The following is a 22,920-nucleotide window of genomic DNA, read 5'->3' as shown; positions in this document are numbered from 1 at the left end:
AAAAAAAAATGGGAGGCTACAATTGTTCTATCAAATTTATATACCTAAGTATACCGATTCTGGAGTAGTTTTTTAATCAATATTTTATTTGTAATTTATTTATTTTGAATTTTAATGTACTTTTAATAATAATAATAATAATAATAATAATAATAATAATAATAATAATAATTAACAATCCCTTCCCTTTTATATATAATAACAAAGTGTAAAATAGATCATTTGAACGCATGTGATGTATTGAATGTATGTCATGGTTAACAAGTTTAAATATTAATTAAATAATTAAAAGGTGAGGCCTTGTGATGTATTGATTGTATGTCATGGTTAATAGTAGCATGCGATAGAGAGAAAATGAAGAGAAAATAATTGATGTGGAGGTGTATGATGTAAGGAAGAAACGTAATAGTTTAAAGTGATATTAGAAGATAAATAATCATATATTATGCTTTGAGAATGGATATTTTCACTATTTAATTTGATAGATTAATCAGATTCATGTATTAAAAACTTGTACAATAAAAATATTATTAATGCATGATTGAATACTTCAATATCACTATTCATAATGTTTTACTAATAAATATGTGATCCGTTGGGTATTGATATGCCAAAACATTTTAATATAATTTTTTTTGTATATTTTATATTATATTTTTATGAAATTATATGTCGATCCACCACCTAACCCAAGGAGCATTTGGAATTTTCTTCAAGTTTAACTTAACAATTAAGCATCACCCTTTCGTATATATTCCAAACTCCTCATAAGCCATACTCCGTACTAGAAATAATCACAAACCAATCAACCAAAAAGATATCTAGCTAGACACCACCAACAAACAAAGATGACCAAACCAACACCACCACCTCCGGCTGCCCACCATACACCACCTCCTGCCCACCATACACCACCACCTCCCGTCGTTCACCACCCTACACCACCAGTGGTCCACACCCCTCCACCTCCTGTTGTCCACCACCCTGAACACAAGCACCACTAGTGATCAGATCTAATGTATATGTAATAGATCCGGTATATATAGCACCGTGTGTTGTCAAGTTAAAGTTTCCTGCTATGTTATTTTATGTTCATAGCATATATGGTCTACTCTAGATGACTGGATCATATTCTAATTTTATGTCTACTTTTGGTATCAATAATTTTGGTGCTATATAATTAAGGATCTATCATGTGTTTCAACTAATCATGTATGTGTTTTAATAGTTAAAGTAATGGATCAATGAATCTATGTTATTTATGAATATGTTGTGAAACATATGATCCTACCTTATGCGGTTGATATTTATTTATTTTGGATCATGAGTTGCTCGTGGCTTTCAACAAGACCAATCATATTTCCACCACCACCCATCAAATATTATGCAATGTGTATTTGTACTATATGCATAGACAATTGAAAATATTGTGAATTGTGAATCAACAACTTTTCAAGAAATATACTTCTCTAGGACTTCGATTGGTCTTGGTGATCTCTAATTGACCAATCATATCTCCACCACCACCAATCAATGAGAGGTTTTTTAGGCGTTAATGAGGTTATCGTGATAGCCCGTACACGAGATGATGATTTCGGGAGGGTGATCAAAGAATTGCCCGCGGTCAATAGTCGGAATCTATCGACGTCAAGAGGGAGAAAACTCTACGAGATCAGTAGGTGAAAATCCTGCCTCGTTTTGAGGGAAGCGTGATTGAGAGAGATATGTACGACAGGGGTTGTATCCGCAACAAGGGGTGTGAATTTGAAGTAGGTTTTGCCCCCTATTTATATATGGTAATTAGGGTTTAGATTACTTGTAGGCCAAGTCAATAGTGTAAACCCTAACGCGAGTAAACCTTACTTCATCGTAAACCATTCTAACAATAACTATAACTATACATATATTATAACACACATCATATAGAAAACGAAGTTGTTTTTGTTTATCTTTCGTTGTGTGGAATTTATTTCTTCAAACGAAGATTGTAACGCCACTTTTAATTTAACAACTAACATAATTTTTAATAATATGTTCTAGATCACTAAAGCAAAACGAATTTCAAATCGGCACCATTTTATTAAAAATGAACATACATACATGATACCTGAAGGTTAAAGAATATAAAGTTACCTGGAGGTTTAAGAATACAAAATAACTTTACTCGTTAAAAAAAAAATAATACAAAATTAAAATCAGATTACCACATTAGAAAGTTTAGGGGCGTAAATGAGCCTAACGACCCACGAGCTACTCGAGATCACTTTGTTAAAAGCTCGATTCGATCTAAGCTAAAACGAGCTCGAGTCTGAACAAATTTTGAAACCCGTTTAGTAACGAGTTCGATCTACCTTATTATATCTAGATTAAACAAACTCGTAAGCCTAACGAGTTTTTTTATTAATATATATGAATAATAATAATTTGTTTTTTTAATTAAAATACATATGTACATACTATTAGATATATATAATTTTAACGAATCGAACTAAAGCCAAGCTCGAGTTCAAATGATTTCAAAAGAGTCAAGCTCGAGTTTATAGCTCAAACGAGTTGAAATCAAATTATTCAATTTTAAATGAGTTGAACTCGATTGTAGTCAAACTATAGCTCGACTCGGCACTTTGAAACTCCCAATGTATAACTCAACAAAACATGCTTTCTTTTTCTCATAAACCCATTTGGCTAAAAGAACACAAATATCAAACTTCTGTGCTTATAGTGTCACTACTCAAAACTTTAGGTATCAAAACTATAACTTTATCAAATAACACTACACCCGCCCAATTGGAGTAAAAAAGTGCTTCGAATCTGAACCCTCATACATCCTAAACCCTTTCTCTTCCAAATCCTTATTCCGGCCAGCCACCGGCACTCTGTTCATTGAATCTTCAGGTTAGCTTTCTTCTTACTTCCGTACACATATATATGCATATACATTTGTATATTTTCAGTTAAACTTACAACTCTATGTAATTTTCCTTTATCTATACATCTAATATAAAAACCTAAATCGCGAAACCTAATTTGAATTACACTAATTTTTACACTCTATGATATTAATTTGTGCTTCAATTATATATTTTGTAATACTAGATGCCTATTGAAAGTGTGGATTGTTGTACTGTTAGGTTTTGCTGAAAACAGGATGGATGACAGTTTATATGATGAGTTTGGAAACTACATTGGACCGGAAATCGAATCCGATCAAGAGAGTGATGGAGATGAGGACAATGAAGATCTCACGTTACAGCCGGATAATGATCGGGCTGAATCCGATGAGGAAAATGGAGCTGTTGGCGTTGGGCATAACGGTTGGATGACGACTGCCGATGATGTCGATATGGAAAACCAAATTTATCTTGCAGAGGATAAGAAGTATTATCCGACTGCTGAAGAGGTTTATGGTGAAGAAGTGGAAACAGTAGTTATAGATGAAGATGCACAACCACTTGAGTTACCGATTATTAAGCCTGTTAGGGATATTAAGTTTGAAGTCGGTGTTAGAGATTCATCGACGTATGTATCGACTCAGTTTCTGTTAGGTTTATCTTTGTAAGACCCAAGTTCGAAATGTACATATTGTATATATATGGCAGCTGGCGGCTTCAATTTTCAGCGTAGGCCGCGGCGCGGCTAGTGTCTGGTGGAAATTCTTTTGTTTTATTTTAATTTAAAAGAGGGGTAGTTTGGACTTTTCACTTGAGGCCGAGTTTATGGCCATTAGAAGGCTGGTTTGGCTCATAATTTCACATTCACCAACCTTATCCTCTCCACTTCAATTCTAGTGAGAGAAAACCCTTTTGAGAGAGAGAAGGCTCAAATCAAGGAGGAAGAAGCTTGATTCGGGTCAAAGCACGAGTTTTAAAGTTGTTCATCTGGTCACTAGCTACGTTTTGATTGTGGTGGTATGTCCTAACCTTGATTTTTCTTTACCATTGATTGTTTAAGGGTTAGGGTTTGGGTCAAAGGTGAACATAAAACCCATTGTTGGCAATTTGGGGGTTTTTGGGTATGATTGAGTCATAAGAACCCAAGAATGACTAACCTGGGGTTTTAAAGTGATACTTGGTATTTATGGGTCTTGAATGGTTAGTTAAATCACTAGCACACCTTGTGTTTGGGTGAATGGGTGTTATTTGGGTTGTGGATGACCCAAATGGGTGTGTTGACCTTGAAATGGGTCTTACGAGTTTTGAATGACCTAGTGGTGTGTAGTTGGATGATTTAATGCCATGGTCACTATTTTTAGTGATTATTGGTGATTTAGGCCTATGATTGGCGTTGTGAGTGCAAAGGGTGAACATTTGCAATGGGTGTCTATTTGGGCGGGTTTAGAGTCCCATTTAGATAAGTGTTGATTTTATGTTAATGTAATAGGTGATTTCATTGACGGTTGAAGAGCTTGTTGGCTTACCTTCGTTTTGGATACAAGGTGAGTGGAATAATTATACGTATACGTATATAGTGTATTTATTTGTGTGCTATGGTATGAACCATGGAGCCGGTAGTGCCATTAGTATAACGACCCTTATTTTTCCATTCTATATATTTTCAATATTAAATGCCCAAATAATATAATTAAAACTTAATAATTAAACTTTAATCAATAATTGTTAAGTATTAAGAATTATAAAACATATTAATTAACTTTGTACAATAACTGACAAGTCAATAAAAGATGTAAATAATAAGCTAATTAACTTTTGTGAACAAAATATAATGCTCTAAAACTTGTTGCATTCAAACAATTAAATTAGAACCTTTAATGAGCTAATTGAGCTAATCTAAAGTACAAGGACTAAAACGAAAAAGTTCCAAACTCCTTCCTTAAAACCCTAGCCGAAAATTTAAGGGGTAAAATGACCCTTTTGCCCTTTAAAATTCGGCCACCATCACCTCCCATGCAAACCCAAACTTGTTCCCTAAGTTCTCTTAACCTAAACCCTAATTCTAGAATTTTCTAACCTCACCTATAAATAGAGACCTAGGCTAAAGCAATTCTTGTACCAAATCATTCTCACAATTCTCTCTCAAAAATCACAAACTCCCTCTCCCTCTCTATTGGATTTTCGGCCAAGACACCAACCACCACCATCTTCAAAGTTTTCAAGTGATCTTCAAGCTTGTTCTTCGTGTTCATCAAGATCTTCAAGGTGTTCTTGTTATTCGGGTTGATTTGATGTGACGCCCCGTACAAAACCATCGTGTACGGATCATCAACAACAGGATCATTACAAGGTCAAACACTATATGCTGTTTTAAAATAAGTTTGCATTCATAAGAAAAGGTGATGTCATAACCAACGCCAAATGTTTAACATACGATAATGTGCCTCTACGAATAGAAGGCGATAATAATAGTACGTGACCTAATGGTCGTTACAAATTCATTGTTTCAAAAGTAACATAGTTTGAATGCAAATAAACGTTTCATGCGAAGAAATCTCTAATAAGCGCAGCGGGAGTCTACAAAGCATGGCAACTACAGCGGAAGCAATCAAACCTTAAGCACCTGAGAAAAACATGCTTAAAAACGTCAACACAAAGGTTGGTGAGCTATAGTTTAAGTATAACAGTAATATAAGGTAGGCCACGAGATTTTAGTGTTTTAAAACAGTATGAAAAGTATATGTATAACCGTAGGCACTTGGTAACTAACTTAACGTAAATAACACCCCCTAAAAGTACACTTGGCGAGTGCGTATGTTTACGAAGTATTAAACACCCGTTAAATGCTAGCGCTACTAGCCCGAGTAGGGATGTCAAACCCTATGGATCCATATCTAAGATTTGCGTTCACCGGTTCAAAGACCAATGACTAAACGTTACCGAGCTAAGGGGAAAGTTTATGCCGTTGTATAACCCACACATATATAAAGTTTAAGTACTCATGCCTAGTATGTAAAACGTAAAATGCTCATGTATTCTCAGTCCCAAAATAGTTAAAGTAAAAAGGGGATGCTATAACTCACAGTGGAAAGTAGTAAAAGTCGATACGCGGGAATAGTAAGCAAGTGGTTGGTCCGAAAGGTCCTCAACCTAAGTTAAAAGTTACTAAGTCAGTAAATCGTTCCCAAAGGTTTAAAAGTATGTAAATTAGGTCTTAAGTACCATCATCATTCATCATTAAACAAAAAGTGTAAAGTAAGTTTCAATTAAGAATAGAGTTTGAAATAAAGGCTGACTTCGTTCAGTCGCCACGACCTATATACAAACTGAAATGAGGTGAGACCAGTGGCCATGGATCCGTATATGAGTCCCCTAAAGGCTGACCAATTTGCAAAACCAAACTAGTCTTTGTTTGACCGTGGTGACAGTTTAAGTGCGAGTAGGTCAGAAATTTCACCACAACGTTAAAAGGGTATAGTGACTTTCGGATGGCCATAAATCCTAAACCGTAACTCGGATTAAGATGAGATCTAAATGGAAAATCATCTACAAGTATTATGTTCATGTTTGTTTCATACTTAGGAAGATTCAAAACAAGGTTTGGATCTTAGGATTTAAGTCTACAAAACATGAACACAAGTATGATTATGAAACTTATGAACTTTAAATCTTGAAAACATTTAAATGTAGAACCATAAACTAACAAGTTTAGGTTCTTGTTCTTAGTTCTTCATCAAACAAAAGATTGAAGAAAGCAAGATTCATGGAGATGCAAACTAGGAAGTTTGATCTTTAATAACAACAAACAATAATCAAGTAACAAAACAAGCAAGAAGTAAATTGATGATGATGATGTATGTTTCGGTTTTTAAAGGAAAAGAAGAAGAAGAATAAAGCTTGTTTACTTACAAAGTAGAGAGAAAAGATGAGAGAAATGAAAATGCAAGTAAGTGTGTGTGAAAAATGAAATAAGATACAAGTAAATAAGTAACAAAGTTTGAAAATGGAACTCCCCTCCCAAGCTCCCAAAACAATCGGCCATGGGCTCAAAGTGAAAGGACCCGTCCTAATCCATCCGGACGAAGTCCATATCAATTATAAACGATTCACAACAGTTGATTACATTGCGAGGTACTTGACCTCTATATGATACATTTACAAACATTGCATTCGTTTTTGAAAAGACAATATTTCATTACATCAAAAGTTGACGGCATGCATACCATTTCATAATACATCTAACTATCATTGACTTAATAATAATCTTGATGAACTCAACGACTCGAATACAACGTCTTTTAAAATATGCCATAAATGACTCCAAGTAATGTCTCTAATATGAGCTAATGCACAGCGGAAGATTTCTTTCATACCTGAGAATAAACATGCTTTAAAGTGTCAACCAAAAGGTTGGTGAGTTCATTAGTTTAACATAAATAATCATTTCATAATTTTAATAGACCACAAGATTTCATACTTCCATTTCTCGTAAACATACATCCCATGCATAGAGACAAAAATATCATTCACATGGATTGAACACCTGGTAACCGACATTCACAATATGCATATAAGAATATCCCCATCATTCCGGGATCCTCCTTCGGACATGATATAAATTTCGAAGTACTAAAGCATCCGGTGCTTTGGATGGGGTTTGTTGGGCCCGATAGATCTATCTTTAGGATTCGCGTCAATTAGGGTGTCTGTTCCCTAATTCTTAGATTACCAGACTTAATAAAAAGGGGCATATTCGATTTCGATAATTCAACCATATAATGTAGTTTCAATTACTTGTGTCTATTTCGTAAAACAGTTATAAAAATAGCGCATGTATTCTCAGTCCCAAAAATATATATTGCAAAAGCATTTAAAAAGGGAGCAAATGAAACTCACGCATATAAATATTGTAAAACAGTTAATAAAGCATTTGCATGTATTCTCAGCCCAAAAATGTATTGAGTAAAAAGGGGTTAAATGAACTCACCTAATGTATTTTGTAGTAAAAATACATATAACGACATTAAACAACTGAACAATGCAGGGTTGACCTCGGATTCACGAACCTAAATCATTTGTATATTCATTAATACATATAATCATATTCGAATGAATATATATATATATATATATATATATATATATATATATATATATATATATATATATATATATATATATATATATATATATATATAATTTATTAATTACATTATTTTTATATTAATACATATATTTTTAATTTGTATGTAAATTCAAATGGTTAATATTTTTTTTATAGTTGTATTAATATGTTCATATACATACTTTTTTAATATTATATTTAAAAATCGATAATTTGTTGTTTGTAAGTGTTTATATAAATAATTTTAGTAGGTTATATATATATAGTTATGTGAAGTTTTAATATAAGCGTAGTATATATAATATAGTTTATGTACAAAATATTTATTTGCTTTAAAATGATAGTTTTTGAAATTTAATAAAGATAATATAAATAATCATATTATTTAATATTAATACCTATTTTGATAATAATATTATTAGTAATGACAATAATAATAATTATTATAATTGTAGTTGGAGTTATGTTAACGATAATAATAGTTGGTAACTACTACATATATTAACGGTAATGACAGTAATAATTAACATTCATAATACTTATTAACAATATTTCAGATACTTAATAATAATAATAATAATATTCTAATCATAATAATGATAACTAATACTTATTTTAACATTAAAATTATTATAATACATGTGATAATAATAATAACTATAACTAATGATAATATTACAAATAACAATAATAAGAATAATAATTAGTAATAATAATAATAATAATAATAATAATAATAATAATAATAATAATAATAATAATTATAATAATAAAACATAAGACTACCTTTGGAGAAGCTTTAAAAAAAAACATTGTCCAAGCCTAGAATAGAACCCAAGACCTCTCGAACCATCAACACTCCCCTAAACCATCTGGCCTATGCCCATTTTCTGAGTAAACTCTATATCCAAATCTATTTAACCCATGTAAAGTGTTTCCCTTCTTCTTCCTCAATTTGTTATTCGATCAGAGATCAAAAAAAAAAAACCCACTCAATTCACTTACTTAGCTTATTTAGATTATTCACTAGATAATATAAATAATCTTTGATATAAGTTTATTACTACAAAAGAAAAAAAACAAAAAAAATAAAAATAATAAAAAAGAAAAAAAAAACAGAAAGAACAGCATGCTGTTCGAGAAAAAAAAAATAGACTCAAAAATTGATTTCGCAATTAAGGTTGTTTTAGAAAATGATCATAACATAAATTGTGTTGTAAATGATTCATATAAACATTATAAATTATCAATTTAACTTTATTTGCAACAGATGATTCGAATTTAATCATAGAACAAATTTTGACTTTTTGAGTTATAAACTTTGACTCAAAAATTAGGACTCAATACTAAAAATTGGCAATTGAAAACATCCAGATAGTTTGAATGAAATATTCCTAACATATCTGTATTAACACAATTTGAAATTTGTTTCAAAATCGTATAATTGGAAATATGAACCCAAAACAGAGAACGACGGTTTACTAAGTATTTTTCTGTTTTAAATTCGACACTTGGAGTTGGTTGGAACTGATAGTTGATATAGATGATGTAAAAGCCGAATGATTTAACCCAACTCATTGCTCAATTCGTTTGATTATATAGAAATTGATTTTTGACAGTTCATTCACTCACGGACAAAATAAATAAAAATAAATTTATTAAATCCAAATATTCGTACGATGGAAAATAATATATAACAAATTGGGACAGAAACAAAAAACGTAATGTAGCTTGATGGATACATGATACTGAAATCTTATAATTATTATTGATTTTTATGGTTTATATAAATAATAAAAATAATTAATAAATCTATTACTAATAATAATATTTATTTTATTAATAAATAATAATGATATTATAAAAATTATAATAATTTTATTATTGCTGATAATAATTTATGTATTAATTTTTAGTAATAATAACTATAATGATGGTAATGTTATTAATAATAATAATTTTGATAAAGATAATAATAATAATATTTAATCATTAATAATAATTAAATTTGTAATCTTACTAGTAATTATGATATAGATAATGATAACAATAATATGAATAATAATAATACTGATTATAATGCTAATATTATTATTGATAGTAATAATAATACTGTAGAAATTCATATATTTCATATCTATATCATGTATATTATATTAGTACAAATAATAATATTAATCTAAATAATAGTGAGAGTAATAATAATATTGATATGATACTATATCTAAATTTGTAGTTTATATATTATTAACTATGCAATATTTAATAATCATACAATATATTATATAATAATAATTTTTATTGAATTCTCTTTTTTTTTATCATTTATAATTTTTATATATATCATGATATACTTTTGATAATAATTATACCAATAATTTAATTTATATTTATATAGATTAATTTTTAATTACACTTACTTATCTTGTATTCTATTTTAAATATCTAATTCAAGTGTTAAATTTTATATTTATAGTTTCAATTTATTATATATATTTACATTTATATTCATATATGTATACATATTTATTTACAAACAATTGTCTGTGAATCGTTGAGGACAGTCAAAGGTTAAATGCATTCGTGAAAATAGTTTAAACGTTTTGGGACTTGGTTTAATAAACTTTGCTTATCGTATCGAAATCATTTAAGAATTAGGTTTAAATTTGGTCGGAAATTTCCGGGTCACTACACAAAGGGGAAGTCAATGGCTTACTTTCTTGTGTTGGGAGGTGGTGAAAGCTTGAAATGGATTAAAGTTAAGTTGCATGGGAGCTTGGTGCAAGCATGCTTGTGACAAGTCTCTTCATACTTAAGTTAATTAATCCAAGTTTAAACCTTAATAAGTCATTCGCATAATGTTGGGCTAATTAGTCCATTAAGAAAGTAGGTTGGGCTTCCAAGTCCATGTACATTAATAAAAGCCCAAGTCCAAGTAAGTAACAAATTAAATAAATAAAGCCCAAGTAATTAACTAGTAACATTAGTTAATTAAAAATGATTAATAATAATTAATCATGAGCGTAAATAATATTCGAAATATTATTCGTGTAAAGTACGTGTGTCACAAGACAAATTCGGGACATGTAAAGTCAATTACGTTAACAAGTAAATGTATAAAAATACATTTAATAAAACGCAAGTATTAATAATAAATATTAATAAATATACGTTGGAAAATCCAGGGTCGTTACATTACCCACCTGTTAAAGAAAATTTCATCCCAAAATTTTAAGCTGAGGTAGATGGAGGAGTTGGGAAAAGGTGAGGGTACTTCTGCATCATTTGATCCTCTCGTTCCCAGGTAAACTCAGGTCCTCGTTTGGCATTCCATCGTACTCGGACGATCGGAATCTTGTTGTGTTTCAAAGTTTTGACCTCACGGTCCATAATTTCGACAGGCTCTTCCATGAAGTGGAGTTTGTCATCGATTGCAAGTTCCTCCAATGGTATGACATGTTCCGGTTCAGCAAGACACTTCTTCAGATTTGATACATGAAAGGTAGGATGAACTGAGCTCAATTGAGTTGGAAGATCCAAACGGTAAGCTGCGGGTCCAACACGCTCCAAGATTTTGAAAGGACCAATGTATCGAGGGTTGAGCTTCGCACGTTTTCCAAAACGGATCACACCTTTCTAAGGCGCGACCTTCAACATTACACGGTTACCCATGTTGAATTCAAAGTCTTTACGTTTAAGGTCGGCATAACTCTTTTGGCGATCACGAGCCGTCTTGAGTCTCGCTTGAATTTGGACAATCTTCTCAGTTGTTTCGTGGACTATCTCGGGTTCGGTGATTTGCGTTTCGCCTACCTCGGCCCAACAAATAGGAGATCGGCATTTGCGGCCATACAACGCTTCAAAAGGTGCGACATTAATACTCGAATGATAACTGTTGTTGTAAGAGAATTCGGCTAGCAGCAAATGCCTTTTCCAAGCCTTTCCGAAATCAATGACACATACACGCAACATGTCTTCCAAAGTCTGAATCGTGCATTCGCTTTGTCCGTCGGTCTGCGGGTGATACGCAGTGCTCATGTCGAGACGAGTCCCCAAGGCTTCTTGCAAAGAACGCCAAAAGCTGGAAGTAAAATGGGGATCGCGATCTGAGATGATCGATAAGGGCACACCATGACGAGATACAACCTCCTTTATGTATAGTTGAGCGAGTCTCTCCATCGTATCCGTTTTCTTCATGGCTAAGAAGTGTGCAGATTTAGTGAGACGGTCAACAATATCCCAGATGGTATTGTATCCGCCCACCGTCTTTGGTAACTTCGTAATGAAATCCATTGTTATCCTTTCCCACTTCCATTGTGGGATTTCCGGGTGTTGATATAACCCAGAAGGCCTCTGATGTTCGGCCTTAACTTTCGAGCAAGTCAAACACTTACCGACATATGTTGCAACGTCCTTCTTAAGATTAGGCCACCAATACTGTTCCTTGAGATCATGATACATTTTACCGGCTCCTGGGTGAATCGAATATCTCGACTTGTGGGCTTCATCTAATATAAGGTTCCGTAGATCTCCATAACGAGGTACCCAAATTCTTCTGGCATAGCATCGGAGTCCAGTTTCCTTAACTTCGAATCGAGAAACGAGAATGTTCAAGTATTCATGAGATATATTCTCCTCCTTGAGAGCCTCATCTTGGGCTGCTCGGATCTGGCTGTTGAGGTTCGAATGAATGGTGATGTTCAGTGCCCGAACACGAAGAGGTGCCATCCTCTCCTTTCGGCTCAAAGCGTCAGCTACAACATTAGCCTTGCCAGGGTGATAACGAAGTTCACAATCATAGTCATTCAGCATCTCGATCCATCGACGATGTCTCATATTTAGTTGCTTCTTATCAAAGATGTGTTGGAGGCTTTTATGATTGTAGTGACCCGGGAATTTCCGACCAAATTTAAACTTGATCTTTATATGATCTCGACACGATAAGCAAAGTCTGTAATGTTGAGTCTCAAAAATATTGGAAACTATATTCAAGTAATCAATTACCCTTTGACTATTCCCGACGATTCACGAACCTTTGTTTGTAAGAAAATATGTGCATATGTGTATATATATATATATATATATATATAAACAATTGTATATATAATAATTTGAACTAATAAGATAAATTGTAATCATTTGAATTAAATTGAATATTTAAAGTATTACATAAAATAACTAAGTTGCGATTAAAATGAATATACATACATATATATTAAATTATATAATAAATATTCAATAGAATATATTATCAACATGACATAAATAATAATATATAAATATATTAATTTAATCACAAGTTTAAACATAATTGATATTATTATTACCTTCATTATTATTAATATTAATGTTAATATCTGTAATATCAATATTATTATTTCTGATATAAAATATATAGGTATGAAAGTAGTATACATCTAACTTGTTATGTCAAAATTATTATTTGTAGTAATATCATATAGTATTATTATCGTTATCATTAAAATCATTAGTATTGTCATCTTGAATTTTTACCATTATAGTTATTATTATTTATTATTACAAATATTAGTATGATTATTATTATTATTAGAAAATAATACAATTATTATCATTAAAAATATTAATATCATTTTTATCACTAAATATCATTATCATTTGTATGATTCTTAAGTATTATTTTGGTTAGTATAAATATTATTATTCTTATTATTATCAACAACAATTATTTATCCTTCATAGGATTATATTATTATTAGTAATGTTATTTATTATTGTTAAAGGTATTATTTGTATTTATATATATATATTAATTATAAATCTTAATTTGATAAACTTACAAAAGAATGAAATCAGATTACGATTCCATTAGTATCACATCACTTTATTTTTTTTGTAATTTTGTTTGATTTTCTTTTTCTAATCGTGACCCTAGTACGGTTTTGGTTACCTGTGCCCATCAACCTTTATTTAAATTTGTTTGTTATCTCCAAGTCTTTATCCATTATGAATCCTTCAATTATATACATATGTAAATAAGACTGAATTAAAACAGAAAATAAATAGAAACAAAACCGAATTCTCTGTTCTTGTTACCTTTTTGGCCAAAATTCAAATTCAAACCATTTAGCAAAATCCATTAATGTAGTTAGGTTAGGATTCAGCTGTTCAATCTGTCTGGAAATTATCATCTTCCAATTCTTCAAATCAAAGATGAATTTTCGAAGTCAAAGTTTATTTTCTAAAAAGTCAACTTTGTGTTCATCCTAAAATTCGAACATGTTTTGGTGTTTCTGTTTCAATTAAGGCTTTGGAAAGTTTCCATGAACGATATCTAATTTATTTCATTTTGTAACGATTATCCAAAACGATCTTAAAAGCAAAAATCAATTTTTTTCTCCTATGTTAAACAGCGAACGGTAGTACCTGCCTTATTCTTCTTTTTTTGCTTGATTTAATTAAATTATTGAATTTAAATTATTTATAAATGATTTCAAGTCGTATGTCGATTAATACGGGTTACATATTACGGGTTAGATCCTTGTTCGATTGAATATTCAATGGAGAAGATGGAGAAGAATAGAAATAGAAAAGGAATGGGTTATAAATAAAACGGATGGTATTCATTCAGAAAAACAGAGGGCAGTGACATGGTTAAGGAGTGATTCGGGTGTTCAAGGGGTCTCGGGTTCGAGTCCCACCTGCAACATTTATTTTTTTTTTTACTCAAAACTGTTAGATAGAGGATAAATAAATAAATGGTTTGTATAATATCAGAAAGACATAAATGCCTGAGTGGTAAGGAGACTTTGCGGGTATTCAGGAGGTCGCGAGTTTGAGCCCGGTTTGGAGCTTTTCTTTTTAGAAACTCTTTTAAAGGTAGCTTTTATTTTTAAAACCTATTATTATCATTATTATTGTTATTAATATTATACTATTAATATTATGATTATCATTATTATTATTATTGTTATGTTATTATTAGGAATTATTATTATGTTTGATGTTATAGATATTAGTATTATTATTACTAGTAATAATAGTTATCATTTAATATTAATAATTAAAATTACAATTATGACTACTAATATTATTATTATTAAGTTAAGTATTATTATTTCTATTATTATTATTACTAGTAATTATTATGATCATTATTATTAATGATATGATTATTATGAGTATAAGTATTAATGTTATTAAGTATTATCATTGTTATTATTATTACTAATATTAATACATGTATTATTATTGTTATTATCCACAAAAGTATTAGTGACAATATCATTATTATTATTAATATGATTATTAGTAGGATTATAATTAAACTTATCATCATAATTAACAAATATATATTTTTATAATAATAATTATTATTAAGGATTAAGTATTATATCAAAAATTAATATTTTCATGACCATTAACATTAAATTAATCATTTTATTAAAAACTACTGATATTATCAATATTATGAGATTGATTAATGAAAAATATCATTAATATATTTATTAATAGAATTATAAATAATATTATGATTTTTATTAATATTAGTATTAACACTATTATCATTTAAAATATTACCTTAGTATTACTAAAGTACTGTTTTAACTAACAAATAATATATATAAATATATAAATATATTTATTACATATAACATAACGAAATTTAATATTTTTATATATAAAATGAATATAAATTATTAAAATAAGAATTATATCACTAATAATAATATATATATATATATATGGATGATATAGGTTCGTGAATCCGAGGCCAACCCTGCATTGTTCAGTTGTTCAATATAGTCATATGTATTTTTACTACAAAATATGTTAGGTGAGTTTCATTATTCCCTGTTTATATATATTTTTGGGCTGAGAATACATGCAATGTTTTAATAACTATTTTACAATATTTATATGTGTGAGTTTCATTTGCTCCCTTTTTAAATGCTTTTGCAATATATATATTTTTAGGACTGAGAATACATGCGCTGCTTTTATAACTGTTTTACGAAATGGACACAAGTAATTGAAACTACATTATATGGTTGAATTATCGAAATCGAATATGCCCCTTTTTATTAAGTCTGGTAATCTAAGAATTAGGGAACAGACACCCTAATTGACGCGAACTCTAAAGATAGATCTATCGGGCCCAACAAGCCCCATCCAAAGTACCGGATGCTTTAGTACTTCAAAATTTATATCATGTCCGATGGAGGATCCCGGAATGATGGGGATATTCTTATATGCATATTGTGAATGTCGGTTACCAGGTGTTCAAACCATATGAATGATTATTTTTGTCTCTATGCATGGGACGTATGTTTATGAGAAATGGAAATATGAAATCTTGTGGTCTATTAAAATTATGAAATGATTATTTATGTTAAACTAATGAACTCACCAACCTTTTGGTTGACACTTTAAAGCATGTTTATTCTCAGGTACGAAAGAAATTTTTCGCTGTGCATTTACTCATTTTAAAGACATTATTTGGAGTCGATCATCGCAATGGAACCAGATGTTGGTGACTCTGTCCAGACGGATTGGGACGGGGTATGACATGTGGTATCAGAGCGGTGGTCGTAGCGAACCAGGTCTTGCATTAGTGTGTCTAACTAGTAGTTGTTAGGATGCATTAGTGAGTCTGGACTTCGACCGTGTCTGCATGTCAAAAGTTTTGCTTATCATTTCGTGTCGAAAATCATCTGCTTATCATACTTAGGAAATGACCTGCTTATCATTCTTAGTCTAGACACATCTTACTGCAATGATTGCATAGACAGTGTATAGGTAAATTCATATCTTAGCATATCTGTTATTGTTACCTTTGCCTGACAGCTTCCGTAGATTTCTCCGTAACTTGTGGGATTTGAGTATTATATATGCATATGTAAATTATGTATTGCAGGGTACTAAGCTACATCCTATAATCTATTTCTTATCGAAAATCCTTCATCTGATCGTACGAGATGAATCCCTTAACCAGTTCGAATTCCTCTGATTCCAACAGCTATTCCGATATGGAGTTTCAACGAAGCTCCGAAAGCAGTGTCACCAGAATAAATCAACCAATCATCCATCTCCAATTCATCTGATGAGTTCGTAGTCGACTTAGTCAATGAAAATGTGAAGAAGGTGATCCTTTTCACCAACCGAATTTACCTCTTGGCGATGAACCTGAAGCACTTACCGGTGAACCAGTCCGAAACACCATTTTCACCCTCCTTTCCTGAATATCTCACCACGATTATATTCTATCTACAAGTCTAAACCTTATTCATCCGCTCGTTCTGACCGACAAACCAACCAGAATAATAGAAGAAGTCAACGAACTTCGCGCTCGTGTAATTAATTTGGAGAATATGGTGCAAAACTTACTAGCTTCAGCAACATCACCAGCACCACCAGTACCACCAACAACCTAAGTTTCAACATCACACGCCTCAACATCTCATTATATACCTCGAGTATAATCTTTGTTCTACATCTTGTTATACATCGATTATCTTCGTTCTACGTACCGCTCTATCTCATTTATCTTCGTTCGACATGGCGATTATGTAATCTCTAATATTTTAGAGATTATGTAATCTAGTTCTAACAATAAATCAAATGAGATTAATATCATTTGACTCATTAAATCCATGATTACATTTGAAGAAAATATATATGTATATATATTTTCATAAAGATTGTAATTAAAAGATTCTTTTGTACAAACTGTTAATGGTGAAAATATTTTAACGGGTAGGTAATATCCGGGGAATATTTAGATTTCACATTAATAAGTACACTGTACATTCTTTCAAATCTAATTCAACAGTCATTTACTATCCTAGTTACATCCACAGAAATACGTATTCGTTTACCGCAGAATAACCATTTTTATTCAATTTCATATTTGGATTTTGACCTATCAGAATTCAACAAGTGGCATAATGAAGAAATAATGGACACAATAAAAATTGATTAGAAACAGACTAATTAATAATATGAAATTTTACTAAGAATTCACGCTAACAAAATCCTAGCTAACTGTTCCTAGCTAACTGTTAATTCTGTATTATATTTAATTATTGAAATTTATTTATCGCAGTTTATTTATCGCAATTTAATTATCGCAATTTTATTTATCGTCATTTAATTTCTGTTATTTATTTTACGCACTTTAAATATCGGGACACGTATACAAGGTTTTGACATATCATATCGACACATCTATATATATTATTTAGAATAACCATAGACACTCTATATGTAGTAATGATCGAGTTCTCTATACAGGGTTGAGGTTGATTCTACAATAATATATATACTTTGAGTTGTGATCGAGTCTGAGACATGTACACGGGTCACGATATATATTAATTCGAATATTATATATATAATTATATATGAATTATTGTATTGCTAACTGTGGACTATCAACTGAGGACTATCAACATTGGACAATTAAAATGAATTAAAATATTGATTATAACATATGAAACTAAATATTTCTTCAAGTTTGCCACTTGATCTCATCTTAAACCTCATTAGTATCATCACGATTACAATATGCGTTCAAACCTTTCATGATTCTTGAAAACACCTCAATCGATAGGATGAATCAACCGCATTTCATCTACGGAAGGAAAGATTTATGCATATAGTTATGCACCTGAGAAACTCTCGACAACTGAGTAAAAGTTTAACACGTAGCCGCGTCAGATCCTTTGGCATTTATTAGCAAAAATAACATTGCAACTCTTTTTCAAATTAGCCAATTTTATCACAGCTTCAACAAATCAACTTCAACTTCCATTCGAATTAGTCTTATTATAACCTTGATATATAAGTTTGCCTATCGTCATCGTTACCGGAGAACCGTTTATATTTCACCACATCAGCAGTAAAATTACCAGCAACTTCAATGAATTTGGACTTTCCAAAAAAAATCATTATATTCATTGAAACCCCATCTTGTATTCATCTATACCCTGTAACAATAATTGTCATACCAATTACCGGGAATCAGCAATCAGTATTTCGAATCTCGTAGCATTTCTACATCAATAGTTATAGGTATACATATAACAATTATCTCCTAGAATTACGATCTTCAATTCTTAAATTTTGAAAAGGCACCCAATTTACGAATTGATACTCTGAATGTTGAAAAAGCTGAATGAAGTAGCAGAAACTGTAGGCAACCGTAAATGACCTCAGTCGTCGAAAGTTTGATGATAAAGAATAATATGTTGGAAAAGCTCAGAAACGTTGGAACTGGATGAAGGAGACCAAGGACAAATACAAGGACCATACCCTATATTCGAAGAATCCAGATAATTCTGGATCCGTTGAAATCTTTAGAGAATATCTTGCTCCGAAGTCATGTTAAAATCTTGCGGAAAATCTTTCTCCATCAACCATCGAACTTAGAAATTCCAAAATATCATCATCAATATCTTCGATATTTCTGAGGATATTTTCATAAATATTCTCGTCCGAAATTATATACCTCTTCGTGCTTCCTGTGTATCATTATATTGGAAACATTCAATAGAAAATTTAGTACCGAAAAGTAGATTATGCGAAACTATGAAGAAAACTATGGACAAATCACAAAGAATAAGTTTGACTTCAAAGAATCCAAATGATTCAATGTCTGCTAAAATCTATAGTGAATAACTTGTTCCTTACTCTAAACCCTTGCAGACAATAGTTTCTATCATCCTCTGATCTTAGATATTCCGAGATATTATCTTATCTTTCATTATAAATATCCTCCATATTTCTGAAGATATTTTTATAACTATTCTTATCTGAAATCATTAATCTCTTCGTGCTATCAGTATTACATCATATAGAAACTGTTATTTTCTATATTCTGTAAATTTCGAGCTTAAAATATGAATGTTATTGATTTAATGTTGGGAACTGATGCATGAGTTAGTATAATATAATGACACTTGATCAACGTGATTATATTACAGTAATTCATGTTGAGTTTCTAATGGAACGTGATGATTCACAGAACATACCGTCATCATATGCCATTTACACGACTCTTACATTCTACTCAATCTCCAAACATAGTAAGAACATATTTTCTTGATAGTTCTATCTTTCCGGATATTCTGGTAAATTACCCAATCAAAATCGTGCTATTACAATTTTCTTCTTAGAACATTAACTATGTTCATTCCGAATTTCATATCTACAAATTCTGGACCATTATTCGCTTGACTTAGAGTCAAGAAGAGAATAAAAAGGCAAAGAGCTCCAATATATAAGGAAGGATATAAAGCCTGATAATAACACATAAACTACAAACCGTGTATATCAATGTTTATCGCAATATAAAGACACGGGAGAATTAAAAACACTATAACCCCAAGGTAATAGTAAAAATAAATAAAATCCTCTGGTGGTAAATGAAAAAGAATGACAGATATGGAAGTTAAGAGTATATCAAGAATCAATACTGGATGGAGCATATTAATGAATGCTTTAAAGTATGAGTTGAGGGAGGAAGAATAGAAGGTGTGAGTTTTAAGGAAATGACGGGGGTGGATTTATAGTAAAATATCTGACAGAGCAATCAAAACAGATGATCGCATTTAAAGCGGATCCTAATCCCCTTGATTACCGAAGAATCAAATCTTATTACGAAGATTTTCTCCAAATCTCTTGAACTTGGAAATCAATCCTATCTACGTCAAAAGATATGACGAATCTATACCTACTCAGTTCACTCTTTGATAATAGCTCCACTTGTACCCATCACAAAATCAAATTATTTTATCTATATTACTCAATGATGATAAAACTCTATTTATCAACTCATATTCGTCATGAAAACATTTTTATTGTTAACCATGATGACCACACTCAAATTTCGAGACGAAATTTCTTTAACGGGTAGGTACTGTAGTGACCCGGGAATTTCTGACCAAATTTAAACTTGATCTTTATATGATCTCGACACGATAAGCAAAGTCTGTAATGTTGAGTCTCAAAAATATTGGAAACTATATTCAAGTAATCAATTACCCTTTGACTATTCCCAACAATTCACGAACCTTTGTTTGTAAGAAAATATGTGCATATATATATATATATATATATATATATATATATATATATATATATATATATATATATATATATATATATATATATATATATATATATATATATATAAACAATTGTATATATAATAATTTGAACTAATAAGATAAATTGTAATCATTTGAATTAAATTGAATATTTAAAGTATTACATAAAATAACTAAGTTGCGATTAAAATGAATATACATACATATATATTGAATTATATAATAAATATCGAATAGAATATATTATCAACATGACATAAATAATAATATATAAATATATTAATTTAATCACAAGTTTAAACATAATTGATATTATTATTACCTTCATTATTATTAATATTAATGTTAATATCTGTAATATCAATATTATTATTTCTGATATAAAATATATAGATATGAAAGTAGTATACATCTAACTTGTTATGTCTAAATTATTATTTGTAGTAATATCATATAGTATTATTATCGTTATCATTAAAATCATTAGTATTGTCATCTTGAATTTTTACCATTATAGTTATCATTATTTATTATTACAAATATTAGTATGATTATTATTATTATTAGAAAATAATACAATCATTATCATTAAAAATATTAATATCATTTTTATCACTAAATATCATTATCATTTGTATGATTCTTAAGTATTATTTTGGTTAGTATAAATATTATTATTCTTATTATTATCAACATCAATTATTTATCCTTCATAGGATTATATTATTATTAGTAATGTTATTTATTATTGTTAAAGGTATTATTTTTATTTATATATATATTAATTATAAATCTTAATTTGATAAACTTACAAAAGAATGAAATCAGATTACGATTCCATTAGTATCACATCACTTTATTTTTTTTTTGTAATTTTGTTTGATTTTCTTTTTCTAATCGTGACCCTAGTATGGTTTTGGTTACCTGTGCCCATCAACCTTTATTTAAATTTGTTTGTTATCTCCAAGTCTTTATCCATTATGAATCCTTCAATTATATACATATGTAAATAAGACTGAATTAAAACAGAAAATAAATAGAAACAAAACCGAATTCTCTGTTCTTGTTACGTTTTTGGCCAAAATTCAAATTCAAACCATTTAGCAAAATCCATTAATGTAGTTAGGTTAGGATTCAGCTGTTCAATCTGTCTGCAAATTATCATCTTCCAATTCTTCAAATCAAAGATGAATTTTCGAAGTCAAAGTTTATTTTCTAAAAAGTCAACTTTGTGTTCATCCCAAAATTCGAACATGTTTTGGTGTTTCTGTTTCAATTAAGGCTTTGGAAAGTTTCCATGAACGATATCTAATTTATTTCATTTTGTAACGATTATCCAAAACGATCTTAAAAGCAATAATCAATTTTTTTCTCCTATGTTAAACAGCGAACGGCAGTACCTGCCTTCTTCTTTTTTTTTTTGCTTAATTTAATTAAATTATTGAATTTAAATTATTTATAAATGATTTCAAGTCGTATGTCGATTAATACGGGTTACATATTATGGGTTAGATCCTTGTTCGATTGAATATTCAATGGAGAAGAATAGAAATAGAAAAGGAATGGGTTATAAATAAAACGGATGGTATTCATTCAGAAAAACAGAGGGCAGTGACATGGTTAAGGAGTGATTCGGGTGTTCAAGGGGTCTCGGGTTCGAGTCCCACCTGCAACATTTATTTTTTTTACTCAAAACTGTTAGATAGAGGATAAATAAATAAATGGTTTGTATAATATCAGAAAGACATAAATGGTTGAGTGGTAAGGAGTCTTTGCGGGTATTTAGGAGGTCGTGAGTTCGAGCCCGGTTTGGAGC

General features: G+C 30.3%; 1 pseudogene; it reads left to right on the top strand.

The window, feature by feature from the left end:
• Nucleotides 1-3,148: 3,148 nt before the first annotated feature.
• The window catches only part of LOC139872248 (110 kDa U5 small nuclear ribonucleoprotein component CLO-like), a 171,426-nt pseudogene continuing 151,654 nt past the window's right edge, over nucleotides 3,149-22,920 (top strand).

This window comes from Rutidosis leptorrhynchoides, chromosome 10 (assembly GCF_046630445.1).
Source record: "Rutidosis leptorrhynchoides isolate AG116_Rl617_1_P2 chromosome 10, CSIRO_AGI_Rlap_v1, whole genome shotgun sequence".
In the NCBI taxonomy this organism is placed as follows: Eukaryota; Viridiplantae; Streptophyta; class Magnoliopsida; order Asterales; family Asteraceae; genus Rutidosis; species Rutidosis leptorrhynchoides.
The sequence above is the reverse complement of the archived record's forward strand: the minus strand, read 5'-3'. Positions and strand labels throughout refer to the sequence as shown.